This window comes from Centrocercus urophasianus, unplaced genomic scaffold, assembly GCF_019232065.1.
Source record: "Centrocercus urophasianus isolate 14NV4802_14NV808 unplaced genomic scaffold, USGS_Curo_1.0 seq_10, whole genome shotgun sequence".
Classification (NCBI taxonomy): Eukaryota; Metazoa; Chordata; class Aves; order Galliformes; family Phasianidae; genus Centrocercus; species Centrocercus urophasianus.
Window position 1 is genome coordinate 26756316 of NW_024884142.1, and position 15730 is coordinate 26772045.

Genomic DNA, 15730 nt, shown 5'->3' on the forward strand with positions numbered 1-15730 from the left:
ATATTCTTCTCTTCTCAGTAAATCATCACTTCCAAAATCAGAAAACAAAAATACAGTGGCATTTAATAGTTCAAAAACTGATCCCTCATTCCAAACAGTCTTTTTTTTTTGTCTCCAAAAGAAATGTTTAAAATTATACAAAAATGCCAGGGTAGCCTTCACTAATTTATTTCCATACAGAAGCATGCTTTTTTTTGGTGGCAATTTATGCCATAAGCAAATGCTCTTGCAAACCTTCCTCCCCTGCTGTGCTGGCCCAACCATTGGGACAAATGTATAGACCCCATATTATGCAGGAAAAGCAGAGGGAACAGGCAAGATGACATGAACAAGAGGCCAAGAGAGACTGAAGAGCCACCTTAGACAAAATCTAATAATTTGCTGCTAAATATATACTCAAAATAAAACTATAAGCAACATCACGTGAATGAACACTGAATGGACATGGTATTAAAATACCTGGAAAGGCACCCTGAAACAGCATGCAGATTTTATAGTCATTCAGGCTTTATCCAAATATGTTCAATAAACAATAAAGGAGGAAGCTTTCTCTATTATATCATATTCTGCTACTTGTGGAAGTTATTTTTATATCTGAGTCATTATGGATGATAGTTAAATGATCCTATTTACCTTCCCAGATCTCCAAGCAATGACATTTGCTCTCTGCAAAGATCTCTGCTATTTGCTCTAAATGGTGAGGAATCCATGCTTTTCAGGAGGTAAAAACTACAAAAAAAAATTAAGGAAGAAAAACAAAACAAACAAACAAACAAAAAAAAGAAGCAAATCACGCATTTGCATGTATTTTAATTAAAGACAAGAAATCCACTTCCCAAGAAAAGTCTCAAGTTGGACTTCTGAAGCTGAGCACAAGTTCATCAACACGTCTGTGCACCATTTCTCTACTTTCACTCTTATTTACCTACTTCATTTCAAAAAGGATTGCAACAGCTCTTAAATAGAGGACTGTGTGTTCATCATATCCCACAACTGATATTTGCATTGTAACAGAACCAAAGGCTTCAAGAAGAACAAAAATACAGTTAGTAATAGCTGCTTCCTTTCATAGACAATTTACACTGCTCACAAACAAACTACTCCTCAGGTATCATCTTTTACAGCCTCTCTTTCTTTTCTACTTTTGCAGTGCTTTGATTAAAATTTGAAAATAATCTCCCTGGATCATATACTGTGCTTTTAATTTTTCTGGCAAGTGCTGCGTGCAGCTTTTGTCTGTAATAGTAACAGATTGCCCAAGGACACACACAGTGAGTCATGGGAAGAGTCAGGATTTCCTGGCTCTTAATCCTGCCTCAGATGAGGTCTCTCACATTACCAGTTTTAGGGGCCAGCACTTGCAGGGAAGAAAGGAGAACAGAAAGAAAGGGAAAGTGAGATACTGTTTTTAAGGTAAGCAAAATTGAAAATCAGAAAAAAAAAAACCAAAACCACAGCTTCTTTCCCTACTCAGTTTCAGGTGACTGATGCAACAGCAACTACAAAATCTGCTGAAAAGCTTAGATCTGTTTTTTAAAAAATGTAATGGAGGAAATAGAGGAAAAATAGCAAGAGGCAGCAAAATGAAATTAAAAAAATTAGGCTTTTTAAAACACAAATAAAATAAACAATTTGTTCAACAAGCAATGAACCAGAGGGGAAAGGAATTTACACGCTGTCAAGATGAGGGGATGCAGGAAGCTCATTCCTCTGAGGTAAGCGAGCAGCATTAATAGCATGTAACCACTCCAGAATGGCAAAAAAGTCTGGGGTGGTTGATATCACAAGAATCACAAGAATCACAAGGTTGGAAATGATCTATAAGATCATCCAGTCCAAGAATATAAGTAACCTGTCTCATGGCTTTCTTTAGCACAGTTCAAGACCATTCTGCAGGCTACACTAGCCTGTTTAGCTGTGGAAATCAGTTCCCTCAAAACCACCTACAATTAGCAAGAGATGAGGAACATTCAAGAGACAAATATAGATCATGCAGAGATGATGCATCAGCAGCTTGCAAATAATTAATACCCCTCCTAATAATGCCATCTACTCCAAATGACTGTGCAACAGTTTACAAGACCCATAATGTCACAAAGAAATAGGAAAATACTTTTTCATCCCCACAAAAGTAGGTCACCCATCAAATTCTGTAAAAGAATCCAAGCAAAAAGCAAATGGGTTTTGAGGCAAGTTGTACTTATTTATCACAGCAAAGCACAGCTCATATGTGGATTTTAGTAGCACCCTGGCTAACTGGTTGAAATGAGAGCCATTTCAAAATAAAATGGATGTTTAAACAGTTGCGCTGGTAAAAAGCATAACTGAGACATACTTGTATGGAATATTTAGGGGCTACTTGTCCCAGTGGGAGGTATAGTAAGATTATACTAAGACTGCTGCCTCAGAATACAGGTAACTCAAATTTCATGCATTGTATTACTATCTGCATTTACAGAAAAAGGTCCTGTAACTCATATACTCTCATCTTAACCCACAATTAAGAGATCTAGAGCAACATCCAACAGGTACAGTCACAGCCCTACACTGTAGGAATACAAATGGTGTCTGGGTCCCTGGCTCTCCTAATTAAACAAAACTGTAACAGCTACTGCAATAATAAATAACTATTTTAGCAGAGGATGAGAAGCAAATATTTTGAATTTTGGATGGTCCAGTGTGGAGCCAGGAGTCAGACCTGATGACCCTTTGTGTTCCTTCCTTCAAATTCAGGTCATTCTATGATTCTAAGTGAGCCAGCCGGTCTTCACATTAAGATTCTGAGGGAGGCACAAGCAGAAAGAGCAGCAACAGCCTGAATATCACCAAGAGTGCTGCTGACAAAGGAAACACAGAAAAGGCTGAGGTACTGAACATCTTTGCCTCATTTTTTACTGGTAAGAGTGGCTTTTAAAAATCCCAAAGCCCTTGAGATCAGTGGGAAAGTCTGCAACAAGTTGATTTAGCATTGGTGAAGGAGGACCAGTTTGCAGAACAGTGAGAACATAGATCTGCATTAGAAAAAGGACCAGTCTGAGGAAAGTGATTCTTTGTCTCAACTCAACTCTGGTAAGGTCACATCTGGAATGCAGTGTCTAGTTTCAAGCTCCCCAGTACAAGAAAGGCCATAAGAACGATGAAAGGCCTGGAGCACCTCTCCCATGAGGGAACGCCAAGGGTGCTGGGTCAACTCAGCCTGGACAAGACATCTCAGAGTGGATCTCATCAATGTATTTAAATACCTGAAGGGAGGAAACGAGTGGAGAAGAGAGAGTTAAACTCTTCTTTCTTTTTCTTTTTTCCCTCTCAGCAGTGAGGGTGGCTGAACACAAACTGCCAAGTAAGTTTGCAGATACTTCCTTGTCATAATATCTGAAAGGTTACTTTTCTGGGGTACCTGCTCTAGCTGACTCTAGTAGGTGCACAGAGGAGATGATATCAAAAGTTCACTTCCAACCTCAATGAATCTATGCTTCATATATATTTCTGATGCATATATTTTTTAAAGGAAACAAGCTCATTTAAAACGTGGTCATTAAGGCATCCTTCAAGACAGTTTTCCAATGGTTCTGAAACTCTTCAGAACAGATTTTTTCCCTATTTCAGTCTATACTGTTTTGGGGTGGATTTAGATTGACTGCAAATTTCACTTTCCCTCACCAGTTAGTTCCCTAAGCTTCCTTTTATATACCAACTTCTTCCCTTCACTTGAAATATACTTTTATACAAACAAACAGGGAATATTTCTGATCTTTACATTATCCTGTAGCTTTGGTTTACTCCCCCTTTCATATCCTCTCTTCTTTATATTACAGCATGCATGTCCTTCAACTCATAGTTCCATGCAATCCGTATTATTCTCTTCAAGCTTTTTTCCCCCACTATTTCCTTCAGCTTTTTTTTTTTTCCCAGCAATCAATTCTTTCCAGTTTCAGATGAAAATAACAATTAGACTTTATTATTATGAGACCTTTTCTTGTAGTAATAAAAATCTCATTATTCAAAACAAAGCTAACACTATTCCTTTAAGTGAGATTTTCATGTTCATTTTTTTTTTTAATCTTCTTTTTTGAAAACACTAATGACCTTCAAAGATAATCAGTTTTTCAGCTTTTCTTTCTTTCTATTCCTATTCTTATTTTTAATCCAATTTTACTATCAAGGACAAGTATACACGAACAAATTATTCAATAGTCATAGCTCCCTGGAGCTATCATTCGGGATTATTGAAGTGCAATTATTATAACACATTGGTCTGCTCTAAGACTTTCAAAATACTGTTTGAAACTCCTTCCTTAGAGCAAGACTACTAAAAAATGCTATTAAACCTGATTTACCTGCATTATAAAAATGAATAAATTTTGCATTTTACAATATTCAATGAATGAAAACCAGCATAAGATAGCAGAAATGCAGATAGATGATAATTAAGAATACAGGTAGAAACAGGCAAGATCTGAAGTTGAAGACCATAGCACGATCTCAATGAAATAACTTGAAGTTTTGAGAAACTTCATCTGTTTCATAAGTTAAACACCAAGAACTAGCAAAGACTGAAACTTCATGTTTCTGCATGAAAAAAAATCAGTTTTGAGTCTGCAGAGATGGGGGGAAAACAGAAGAATAGCTTGCCTTAGACATTATTCTGGACTTCTGTAAAGCAGAAGTCCAGCAGCCTGGTCTGGTGGTTGGTAACCCTGCACATAGCAGGGGGGTTGAAACTATATGATCACTGTGGTTCTTTTTAACTCAGACCATTATAAGATATTCTAGGGTGAGATTGAGTGAAGGTTTTTAGCACAAGATAATTTGAACAAATACTTTTATTCACTTTGACCATTTGCCACATTTCACCTATTTGTACCCTAAATTTAAACACTTCATACAAATCCTATTGCACTACATAAACTCAAAAAAGGCTTGGTACATACCAATTCCCAAATCCTTATATTCCTCAGTAAGCTAAATTAAATGAGCACAGTTGTCTGAAAACATGAGGATTATTATTACTATTATTATTTTTTTATAACACAGCTGATCCTACCTACCTTCAATTATTTTAAACAATTTATTTTTCTATAACTGATCTCTTAAAATAGGCCTTCTAGTCTTTCAACTTCAGAAATAATTTTAAATACCATTTTATCACATCACATATATATTTTACACAGTTGCAGATACATGTTCACTGTATATTACACAAAGTTCAGGTAAAGAAAAAATGCTTTGCACTTTTCCTTTTGCTTTCTTTTACTGATCTCTTCCCAGCCGTAAAATACAAAGCTCATTTAAAAGACAGACAGATAGGAAGACAGGAGAGAAAAGCACAGACCTTGAACACAAGGAATGAAATTAAATTTGTTAACTGCTAGAAGCATGAAGCGTTAATGAAATAGAAATGGGAAATTTTCCCCTTATGAGGAACATTTATTCAATGTTGATTAAATTCTTTTATTCAAAATCTATACTTACCCAAGCATAAAAATATTACATCATATCAATAACTTCAGAGTGAGGAAGTACTGTACTATAAGCATCTTTTTTTCCCCATCTAGTCAAGATTTTTAATCATTTATATTGTTTGAAGTGCTGAAAGAAACATAAGGGGAAAAAACAATAAAGAAAGCTCTGCATGAACCAGCAACCACAGCTAGGTTAGTAATTTGTCTAACAAATAGTTACCAAAGACCAGCTCCAAGCATTTTCTTACGAAGTCCACATCCAAAAGCGGATAAGGAACTTTCAGAGAGCCCACAAAAATTTTCTCTACAATATAAATATAATCAGCTGTCTGCTTCATTCATCTGCAGCCCAGTTCTGCACTACTGAAGCCAGGAAGTTTTGACATTAAATTCAAGAGATTGAGGTTCTTACCTAGAATGTTGAATTTAGATGCATTCATGTAATATGAAACAAATAAAATAACGCAAATATGCAACTATTAAGGGATCATCTCTAGCATTTTTAAGCTTATGAGAAACAGCCTCCTATATCTTCGGATGGACACCCACAAAAGGTACCCAGTGTTCAGAATCACTAAATATTTGTTAATTTCAATGAGAACTGTAGGTAATCTGAAGTACACCAGGAATTCATACTAGGATGGCCAAAAATGGACTGATTAATCACTTTTGCATAAACAGAGCAGAATATGAGACTAAGATCATGCCTTTACATGAAATTCTTCTTGCAACTTACAATTTCTTCAAAATGATTACCTTTTTGTAAAAAAAAAAATTAAATAAAGATTATGGATTGTTTTGGGAACTACTTCAGGAAATGCAGACATTCAGTTGTTTTGCAAACTATCTGACTGTAGGTTGGGAAAGAAATATAAACCAGCAGCTAAGTTTTCAAGTGTAGCATCTGCACTTTAGTGAAGTATCATTACTGGAACCATTATTAGTATTGTTATAAAAGAGTCTTGACTTTTGCATTGCTTTGTGTTAGGAATGTATGCTCTGCCTTGACAAGAAGGGTTTACATAAAACAGTTATGTTTCATAAGGGTCTTTTTTTAGCTACAATTTCCAAGCTATAATTAAATCTCCCTTATCCCCACATACCAATAGCCATTTCATTTCAAATCTAGTCAAACTGCAGCCTCACCCATACCTTGGCTCCTCTTGGAAAAGGCCAGAGCAGCAGTACGTTGCTGGAACACTTTTCCAAATCCAGATTCTCTAATACCATCAACACTTGAGCTGAGAAATTTAGGCAAAACTTTTATTCACTTACATAGATAAACTCTTGAGGGTTAGCTGTGTGGTATGTCAGATGGATTTAATTTCATTAGCTGTTGAATTTCTTCTAAAATTCCACATTAAACCCTTTAAAATGAAAAACTTCATACATTTTTCACTGCTGCCAATATTAAGTCTGGATTTTAGAAAGAACACTATGTGAGAGGGCAGGAATAAGTAGAAAATAAGCGAAGAGCAGGAGAGCAAAAACTTACAGAAAAGAGCACATTAAATTCTACAGGCAGTATTTAGTTACATCCTAGATATCACCTTAAAATAGAAAAAGTAGTCACTAATGGAATATATCCCCAAGATAACCACACAGAATAGACACTTGATTAATTAAACTAGTCACTAGCTACTGCTCCATAAAAATATAGCTAAAAATGTATTTTCTTCCTGTGGAAGCTGAGAATGTAACCTGAATTCGGAACAATTCTGTGTGTTCAGCAGAAAGTTGATACTATCCAAAGTAGGGTATAAAGCCAGGCTGTTCACCTCCCAGCTTATTTTTCTACCTTATCCAGATATATGCAAATACAATTAGACAATCTTAAGTACTAAAAGTTAAGTTTCCAACCAGTAAAAAGACATAGTGAATTACAGGTTGTCTCCCCACAAGTGGAACAGAAACAGTACGTACTCAAATGACTCAGTGACATGGAAATACCGCTGTAGAAAGAGTAAGCGGTCAGCAAAGAGGAAAACAAAGTAGTCCTAGAAATTAATGAGTTCTTAAAGTGTGGCAGATGATGAATAGAATAAACTTTGTAAGAAAACATCACTAAGAATAAGCAGCAGGCGTTTTGGTGAGTTAAAACAAATTTGTTAGCTAATCATACTGCATTACACAAAGACAGCTTTTTTGTTACAGTAGGACATCTAAATAGGAACAACAACAAAAAAAAGTGTCAAAGACCAGAACACCAAGAGCAGGAGAAATTCTGTCTAAAACTGAATTACACAGGTAACAGTTATTGATAAAAAAAAAAAAGAACTGGAGTTAGTGGTAGTAATTACAGAAAGTGAGAACATCTGAACTGTACAATGCCCAGCATTTTTGAAGCTTGTATTTAGGAAGGCCAGGCATCCTGGAAAAAACTGCAGGAGGACTGAGCTGCCAAGCTAGTTAGTAAGATTAAAACAACATTTTCATTTGTACCGGTTTGCAGGAAAAGACTCTTTTTCATGTAGCCAGTGTGCTTAATACTCACTTTTCTTCTATTTTCCTGATAAATTCAAGCTCACTGAAAGCAACAGAAAGAATACAGTTCCCTGACCTGCTTAATTCACAACGCCAAAGCTCATAAAAATAATGCAGATTGGCAACTGCCATGTTAGAATAGTTTCTTTCTCTACAGATTGTTTTTATAATGTATGTTAACGATGTGGAAAATACTTTTATTTCCCATAAGGCAGAATCAGATAAAGAAACATTAAGCAGAATGCCTGGCCAAGTCCAACCACCAATCACATTCTGCCCACCCAACACTCCCTGTGATCTCACTTGGCTATTGCCTCTTCAGATTCCTGTAAGTTTTCCTACATACTCTTAAATGATTGCCCTGAGGTGAAACCTGGCAACAGCAGCTTGCTGTCAAAGACTAACTGATCTCAATAGGCTATGCTGATACCTTTTGCCCTTCTCTTTCTTCCTCCTGTAGAGTACTCAAAATTTCATTTTAGGAGCACTGTGAAAAGCTATTCATACATAGAACAATTTTCTTTAATTCAAAAGTGGTGGAGCCATAGAACAAACATTTGCAGAACTTGTTTTCTTACTGGTCAAACCAGCAAGAAACCTTAAAGAAGATGGAAATAATCCTACTCTTTTTGTAGTCTGTCAGAATTTTGCTGGTTTATGTCAATGGGAACTGCTTATCTCTTCCATTTTCCTTTTTGTTTTTCCCCCGTCTCTGGACAGACAGCAGTTTGATACATTTATCTCCCACACCTATGTTTCTTCCCATTCTAGCTTTCCTAAGCTCTAAACATGAAGTTTTCCTCCCTAACAAGTGAGAGCTTTCAAACTCTACCATCTGTCACCAGCCATCAAACACAGATCAAAGACCCGTGACATAAGCACAGATTCAGAGCCCAGTGCTCTCTTTACTGACACTGCAACAGAATGATGAGCTCCTATTTCTGAGGAAACAAACTGTATGTTTCTCACTGGAAGCATTACTCACTTCACTAAAAGATCCATTCCAGACTCATTTTCAACTGACAATAAAAAAAAAAAAAAGCTTAACAATCCTCTTCCCTTCCATCTACCATGTACTTAATCACAGTCAAGTCACTGATTCAGTTATTATGCTCCAACTTTGCAGATGTCTGTATATTTGTCCATTTGTCTCCTTGAAGACATCATTACCATTTCCAGCTCCTTAACACATAACACTCTTGCACTGAGTGTCTTGGCAAGATGCCCTGCCTGCTAACATAATACTAGGATTCAGTGACATCCTCTTTCAGAATCCCTCAAAATCTTGTTATCTGTGATAATATGCCTATTACAGCCTATAGCTGCAATCTCAATACCTTTGATTCCATCCGTTTTTAAAGCTCTTGTAAGTCTACTAAGAAGTATCCTTATAAATACCTCTCTCTTGCAGATTTTCACAAACTTCTGAAGTAGCTTCAAAGCTTCCATCTAGACTCATAAGGAAATGAACAGTGTGTGTCATAGTTTTCCATGACAATATGCATTCAAAGAGTAACAATGTGAAACCTTAGGAAAAATTTCCATTATAGAATCACTGTTGTCCAGTGACTCAGTATGATTTCCAAAGTAACAGTTGACTGCATGGCTCTATTCAGCTGATAACAACATTTCTGCACCTTGTTGGCTAGGACGTTGGAACTTAAGTCGATTAATTAATAATGAATTGGACACAGCTAAGACTAACTCAGGTAAATTGAAGTTTTGGAGGGAAGCAACCCAAAAGAAAAAGATCACCTATAAACCATGCCAAACACTCACAGCAACATTCGGCCTTAGGGCCACGAATTATGAGCTTGCTTTTGAGTCAGAAAGATGACATTCTCAGTTAAGACACAGAAATGGGTGTGCTAAAAAGCACCAGACATCCCGTATGAAGGCTCTTTACGTACATATTTAGGTGCATAAACATGAGTATTTGACTGGTTTCTTTTCAGAACACATTCATGATAAACACTCTTTGGGAGTGTTGCATGTTCATAAAGAACATAAACTCTCTGTGTCTAATAGCATCTTACAGACAAGTATTGGATAATTAGGACATCAGAGAGCAGCTACACTTTCAGATGTCAAAACGATTTGGGAAAAATCAAACCTTTCACGACAGAAGCAAACAGGAAATTAAATGAGTGATATCAATCCTTCTCAATCCAAATTAGTTTCATCACCCTTTTCAAGCAGTTGATAACATGGGCTGTATCAAGCTATCTAAATGGATTCCTATAATCAATTTCACATTCCTGTCTAAAGAACTAATAACATATTTGTACAAACTAAGAAAATGGCAATGAAATGTATTATCAAATGCTGATATTATACTGCATCCTCATGGTCTGTTTTCTCAGTACAGAATCATCACAGGAGCTTTTGACTTGGAAGGGACCCTCAAAAGTTATCTAGCCCAACTCCCCTGCAATGAGCAGGGACTCATAAGCTAGATCAGGCTGCTTAGAGCCCCATCCAGCCTGACAGTCTCCAGGAATGGGGCATCCACCAAGATGAGCAACTCTGTTCCAGTGCCTCACTATTCTTATGGTAAAAAACATTTTCCTTATATCCAGTCTGTATCTCCCCTCTTTTAATGTGAAACCATTTCCCCTTGTCCATCACAGCAGGCCTTGCTAAAGAATCTGTCCTCTTCTTTTTTATAGCCCCATTTCAAATATTGAGAGGCTGCTCTCAGGCCTCCCTAGTACCTTCCCCAGACTGAACGGCCCCAGCTCTTTCAGCCTGTCCTCAAAACAGAGGCGTTCCATCCCTTGGCTCATTTTTGTGGCCCTCCTCTAGGTGCACTCCAACAAGTCCATGTCTCTCCTCTAATGAGGACTCCATATCCGGATGCAGTACTTCATCTGAGGTCTCATCAGCACTGAGCGGAGGGGCAGGATCACAGAATCACAGAATCACAGAATCACCCGGGTTGGAAGGGACCTCAAGGATCATGTAGTTCCAACCCCCCTGCCTAGCAGGGCCACCAAACACACACATTCAGATCAGGTTGCCCAGGACCCTGTCCAACCTGGCCTTAAACACATCCAAGGACGGGGCATCCACAACCTCCCTGGGCAACCCGTTCCAGGGTCTAACCACTCTCCTTGTAAAGAACTTCCCCCTAACATCCAACCTAAATCTTCCCTCCTTCAACTTGGATCCATTTCCCCTAGTCCTGCTGTGGATCATTTTGCTTGACCTACTGGCCACACTTCTTTAGATGCAGCACAGGGTACGGCTGGCTTTCTGAGCTACAAGGACACACTGCTGAGTCACGTCCAGCTTTCCATCCATCTATCAGTAGCCCCAAGTCTTTTTTGGAAGGGCTGTGCTCAATCCTTTCATCCTCCAGCTTCTATTGACAGCGGGGGTTGCCTCAAACAACCAAAAACAACCAAACAAGACCTTGCACTTGGAAATGCATGAAAATGAATACTCAGCTTTTAAAATCCACACAGGTTTTTGCTGTTGGAGTCTAGACTGGGACAAATGAATGAAAGTGAGTTGATTTCTCAGGCAGATCACCCCTTCCAAGCAAGAAGAAACTATATCTCTAGAAAAGGCAATTGTCTCCATACTACACATACACTGATTCTCACTGGAGGCTCATGTTTTTGTAATTAAACTCAATTCTTCCGTGTACAACCTGCCCAGATTCATCCTTTCTGTTTTTTTCTGTACTGGTGAATTCAACTGCAAGAAACAGATGACAAATTTTGAATCTCAGTTTAGTTCTGACTCTCAATCACCAAGCACTGAAAACAACCACAAAATTCTATACTTCCACCAGTAAGCTCAGTGTTTTAGTTTTGGTTTAGATGCGACTGAATTTCCATTAGTCTGAAACCAAAGAAATGGGCAACTCCCTTCCATTAGAGGCAGTGTAGCCATACCAGACCTTAGGTAAATGGGATAGTACCTTCACATCAGCACCTCTGTAGCAGCACCAGAATTCATAAAGCCATGGTGCAGAAATGACTGCCTGTCCTGCAGGTACGGATTAGTCACATCAGGGACATACAGGGGAAAACACAAGACACTGCTCAATATGCTCCTGTATATGGAGAACATCTGCGTTGAACACTTTTCAGGTAAGAGACATTGAGTTAATGAAGTTCATGAGGAATCAGTAGTAGGAAATATTTTTGGTTACGGTTCAACGAAGACTTCAAGCTGGTACATAACTACAATTCAAGCAAAAAAGAAAATCAACTCGAGGTTCTGAGAGAGCTTGTCAAAAAAAAAAAAAAAAAGGATTCAGTATTTTCAGTATTCAAGAAATACCACAGATCTCTCTAGAGATGCTTGTAAAAAGGTAGCTTATGGTGAACACAGAATAGCCTGGCCACATGATAAAATCCACCTTAAAACAATTCATGAGCAGATGAGAAAAACAAGACAATCTCTCGACTGAGTCGAGACATTTCTATCATTTTGTAATGTAGTATTTAAATTTAGCTTTGAAATACTAATTCTTTTACTACTGCTTGTTTCTGTCAGCATTTCCTCAAAATCACCATCACTTTTTCTAATTACTCTGCAGTCTTCAAACAGATTTATTATGACATTTAGTAAATGCAAGCAATCAAAATGTAATATACAGACATTATAACTTCTTTCATTTTCAAGTCAATTAAATGCTTGTATGTGTATTTAGAAAGAAAACATCTGCTTTTCAAGCACTTTAAGCTTTGGGTACTTGCTTCCTATTTACAAAAAAAATTGTTTAAAATTGATCTTTAATATATTTCCACATAATTATCAAAATAAAACACTTACTTGCAGATGTAATGCTAAATGAAATCCAAACGTTTAGGAGAATGCTGGTGTTTTGCGGTTTTTTTTTCCAGTCCTTTGCACAGAAAATTGTTTCTAAAGAAACTATGCAAGCATTCAAAACAAAATTAAGCCATCCTATGTCATCCTGGCAACCAAGTGAAATTGGTCCAAATTGAAAAAAAGACATCAGCAAGGACTTTTATCCAAATCTAAATTAAGAAAAGCACATTAAACTAGGGGAAATAGGAGCACCAAAAGAGGCTGACACTAAGCTTGGTTTACTCACTAGAGTTTACATTTTGCAAAGGGAAATTACTCCATTTCATTTTGCAGTGTTTTTTCCATATAACTGTCAGTGTCCACTCAAATTTCAGAGACATAAGCAGTCACTGAGAGTCAGAAAAATGAAGAAACACTTGTCTGCAGAAATCTTAAGGGATCTGGGATTCTAGCCATTGTGTGCAAAATTTTACAGAATGTACATCTGCAAATCTGTAAGTCATCTTGTGGGAGATGAGTAAGCAAGTCATACAGAGCTTAATTTAAAAAACGTTTGAAAAAAAAATATTTCAATGTACAAATGGATTTATTCCTGGTTTCTTAGACAGATGAATTTCCTTCTGTCTTGATATTGTCATCTTTCATATCCCAGAGCCAGAATATCTCCCTATTCCTTCTTTGCTACTGTTTGACAGTATCCCAGAGGAGCAGAGTCCAACTTAAAAGAATCTGTGACATCTGCAGCTCCAAATACTCCAAAGGCAACAAAAGGAGGAGCTGAGCAGATTTTCCTAAATTGAAGTGGCAGTTAGTTTCAAAAAGGACTGTCAGAAAACACAGGTGCATCTGCAATTACTCTCTGTTCCTGAAACATCCTAACTTACGTATGTAAGTCTCAACACTTAGAAAACACTGAATGTCAAGGCTTTAGTTCAGACAATATGTATACCTCAGGCACTCAGGCAGTAGCAATTTTGTATTTTGCCTTCCATGAGTTTTTTATTCTCACATAGTAGAGCCATTAAACTACACTGGATATGTTTTTCATTAATTTTTATAGTTTCTGAGCAACTTTTTCTTTTATATCACCACCACTGAGTACTTTAGAATGTTTTCTGCACCAAATTATTTCAAATGACAGAACTCAACAGGCACTATGAGAACCTTTTTTTTTTTTTTTTTTTTTTTTTTTTTTTACCCCTTTTTTTTTGGAAGCAAAACAATTCCAGCAGACAGTGTGCTGATAACTCATGGTAACACTGGGCACAGCAGTGAAGAATATCAACAACTATTTCAAACAAAAATTTAAAATGCTTTGCCATCTTTAAAGTCTAATCTTTCAGTTTCATGCAACTGTGACAATAAAAATGAAACTGTGATCTATTTAACTCTGAGAACTCTTGCTGCAGCCTACAGTCTTATGAACGTTGCCCTGATGTGGGAAATCAGGCATTTAGCTTCCCACAGTAACACCAGTGAGAGAGAATGTGCTGAGCAGCCCCATGTATCATCATAATAATTCAATATCCAAGACATTTTCTGCTCACTGTGCTTGAATTCAGAGAAAGATAAGGTTAGAAAACACAGCAGAGATTACATGTCACTTTAAAGCATTTCCCTGTGTTAACTGCTTTTTGTTTTATACTCTAAAGCACCAACGCATCTTCCCAGACTACACTGAGAAGCAGCAACTGAGCAGTTCAGTGATGAAGCACATTATAACTCAAGTGAGGATGCCAGCTACAAGCGTCTGCAAGTATTTTAGACAATACATAAAGTCCAATGAGTCCTAAAGCCAAGAGATGTTACCTCAGACGGGTAGAGATTGAGATCCAGAACTGAGCAAGCTAACACAGTTTTCAATATAATGTAAAGGATTCAGATCAAAAGCAAGCTAAGAGCATTTTGAATCATTTCAAGTAGCCAGTTCCTCATTCCCTTCTTACTGCTTTCTGCACTGCTAAATAAATATGATAAATAAATAGGATAAATACGAGGTATCTCAGCCAATCTTAATCCCTGGTTCTAGGCACCCTAGTAGGACCTCAGGTCTGCAAAGCTGCAAGTGAGGATGGCAAATTAAAGTTCTCTTAGAAAACAGAGGGGCAGCCATTGACAAACATGAACTTGTCTACCATTTTGGTCCTTCAAAAGCTTCTGGGCTCAAGCTTCCTAACATTTGACTTTCTACAGTCTACCAGAAAATGTTACTATCACTGAACAGGCAAAATGAGAGATGAGACAAAGGCATTCTAGGATCTAGAATCAACAGCCTGTTCTAGCAGAAACAGGCACCCTAAAAGCTGGCTGCAGTGGCTGCCCTACCCCTTTAAAATCAGGGAACTGTGAACAGCCTGCTGCTGCTTCTTTCTTCCAGGCTGCTCCAGTGATGTAAATCACGGTGAAAAGTCTTCACAAGATCAAAATGGAATGAAAAGGGATTTCAAATATTATGTTACTAAGCAGTAGCACAGTGTTTGAAAATAAAATTTAATTTATGTCTCAGCACAGATATGGAGTCTGTTAAGCTTGTCCTGGAAAGCATTTCTGCAGCTTTACAAAGCAGTACAGAGTTTATTACAGAAATGATTAGCAACTAAGCACATTTACTTTGTGTGGGTTTTACAACCTAAACGACACCTACTGCAAATGTATACCAACTAAAGATTTTGGCTTGTCAAAACTGCAACACTGAAATACCATCAAGAGATGGAGTAAATACAATCTCAAACATCACATGGGTGTGGATAATTTTTGCCTACTCAGTTATAAGCAGCTGGTACATTTAGCTATGTATTATTAGCTTAGTAATGGGATCTCAGGAGTTAAGCTGTACCTTTCAAATCACAACACACACAGCTGCCTGTTAGATTCATTTTAAAATGCTGTGTCAGAACATGCCTGAGTGGAAACTAGTGATCTATTTAGCTCAACAGCACGTGTCTAAGAGTGGGAACATTTAGGAAAGCAGAAAGCTCAGGCACATCCATGGGTCA

The 15730-nt window shown here is 37.4% G+C and overlaps 1 protein-coding gene across 6 annotated transcripts in view; it reads right to left on the minus strand.

The window, feature by feature from the left end:
• UBE3D (ubiquitin protein ligase E3D) overlaps window positions 1-15730 on the minus strand; it is a 79467-nt gene that overhangs the window by 17736 nt on the left and 46001 nt on the right. For 2 of the 6 annotated variants that reach the window (XR_006168417.1, XR_006168416.1), the window contains exon 10: window positions 634-729. The exons of 1 other annotated variant lie outside the window; for it this stretch is intronic. The gene's annotated coding sequence lies outside the window, so the exon portion shown is untranslated. Of the gene's footprint in view, window positions 1-633; window positions 730-1596; window positions 3243-5472; window positions 5590-15730 lie in introns of those variants that run through there. 3 more of the 6 variants (XR_006168421.1, XR_006168422.1, XR_006168420.1) reach the window with 3 other exon arrangements.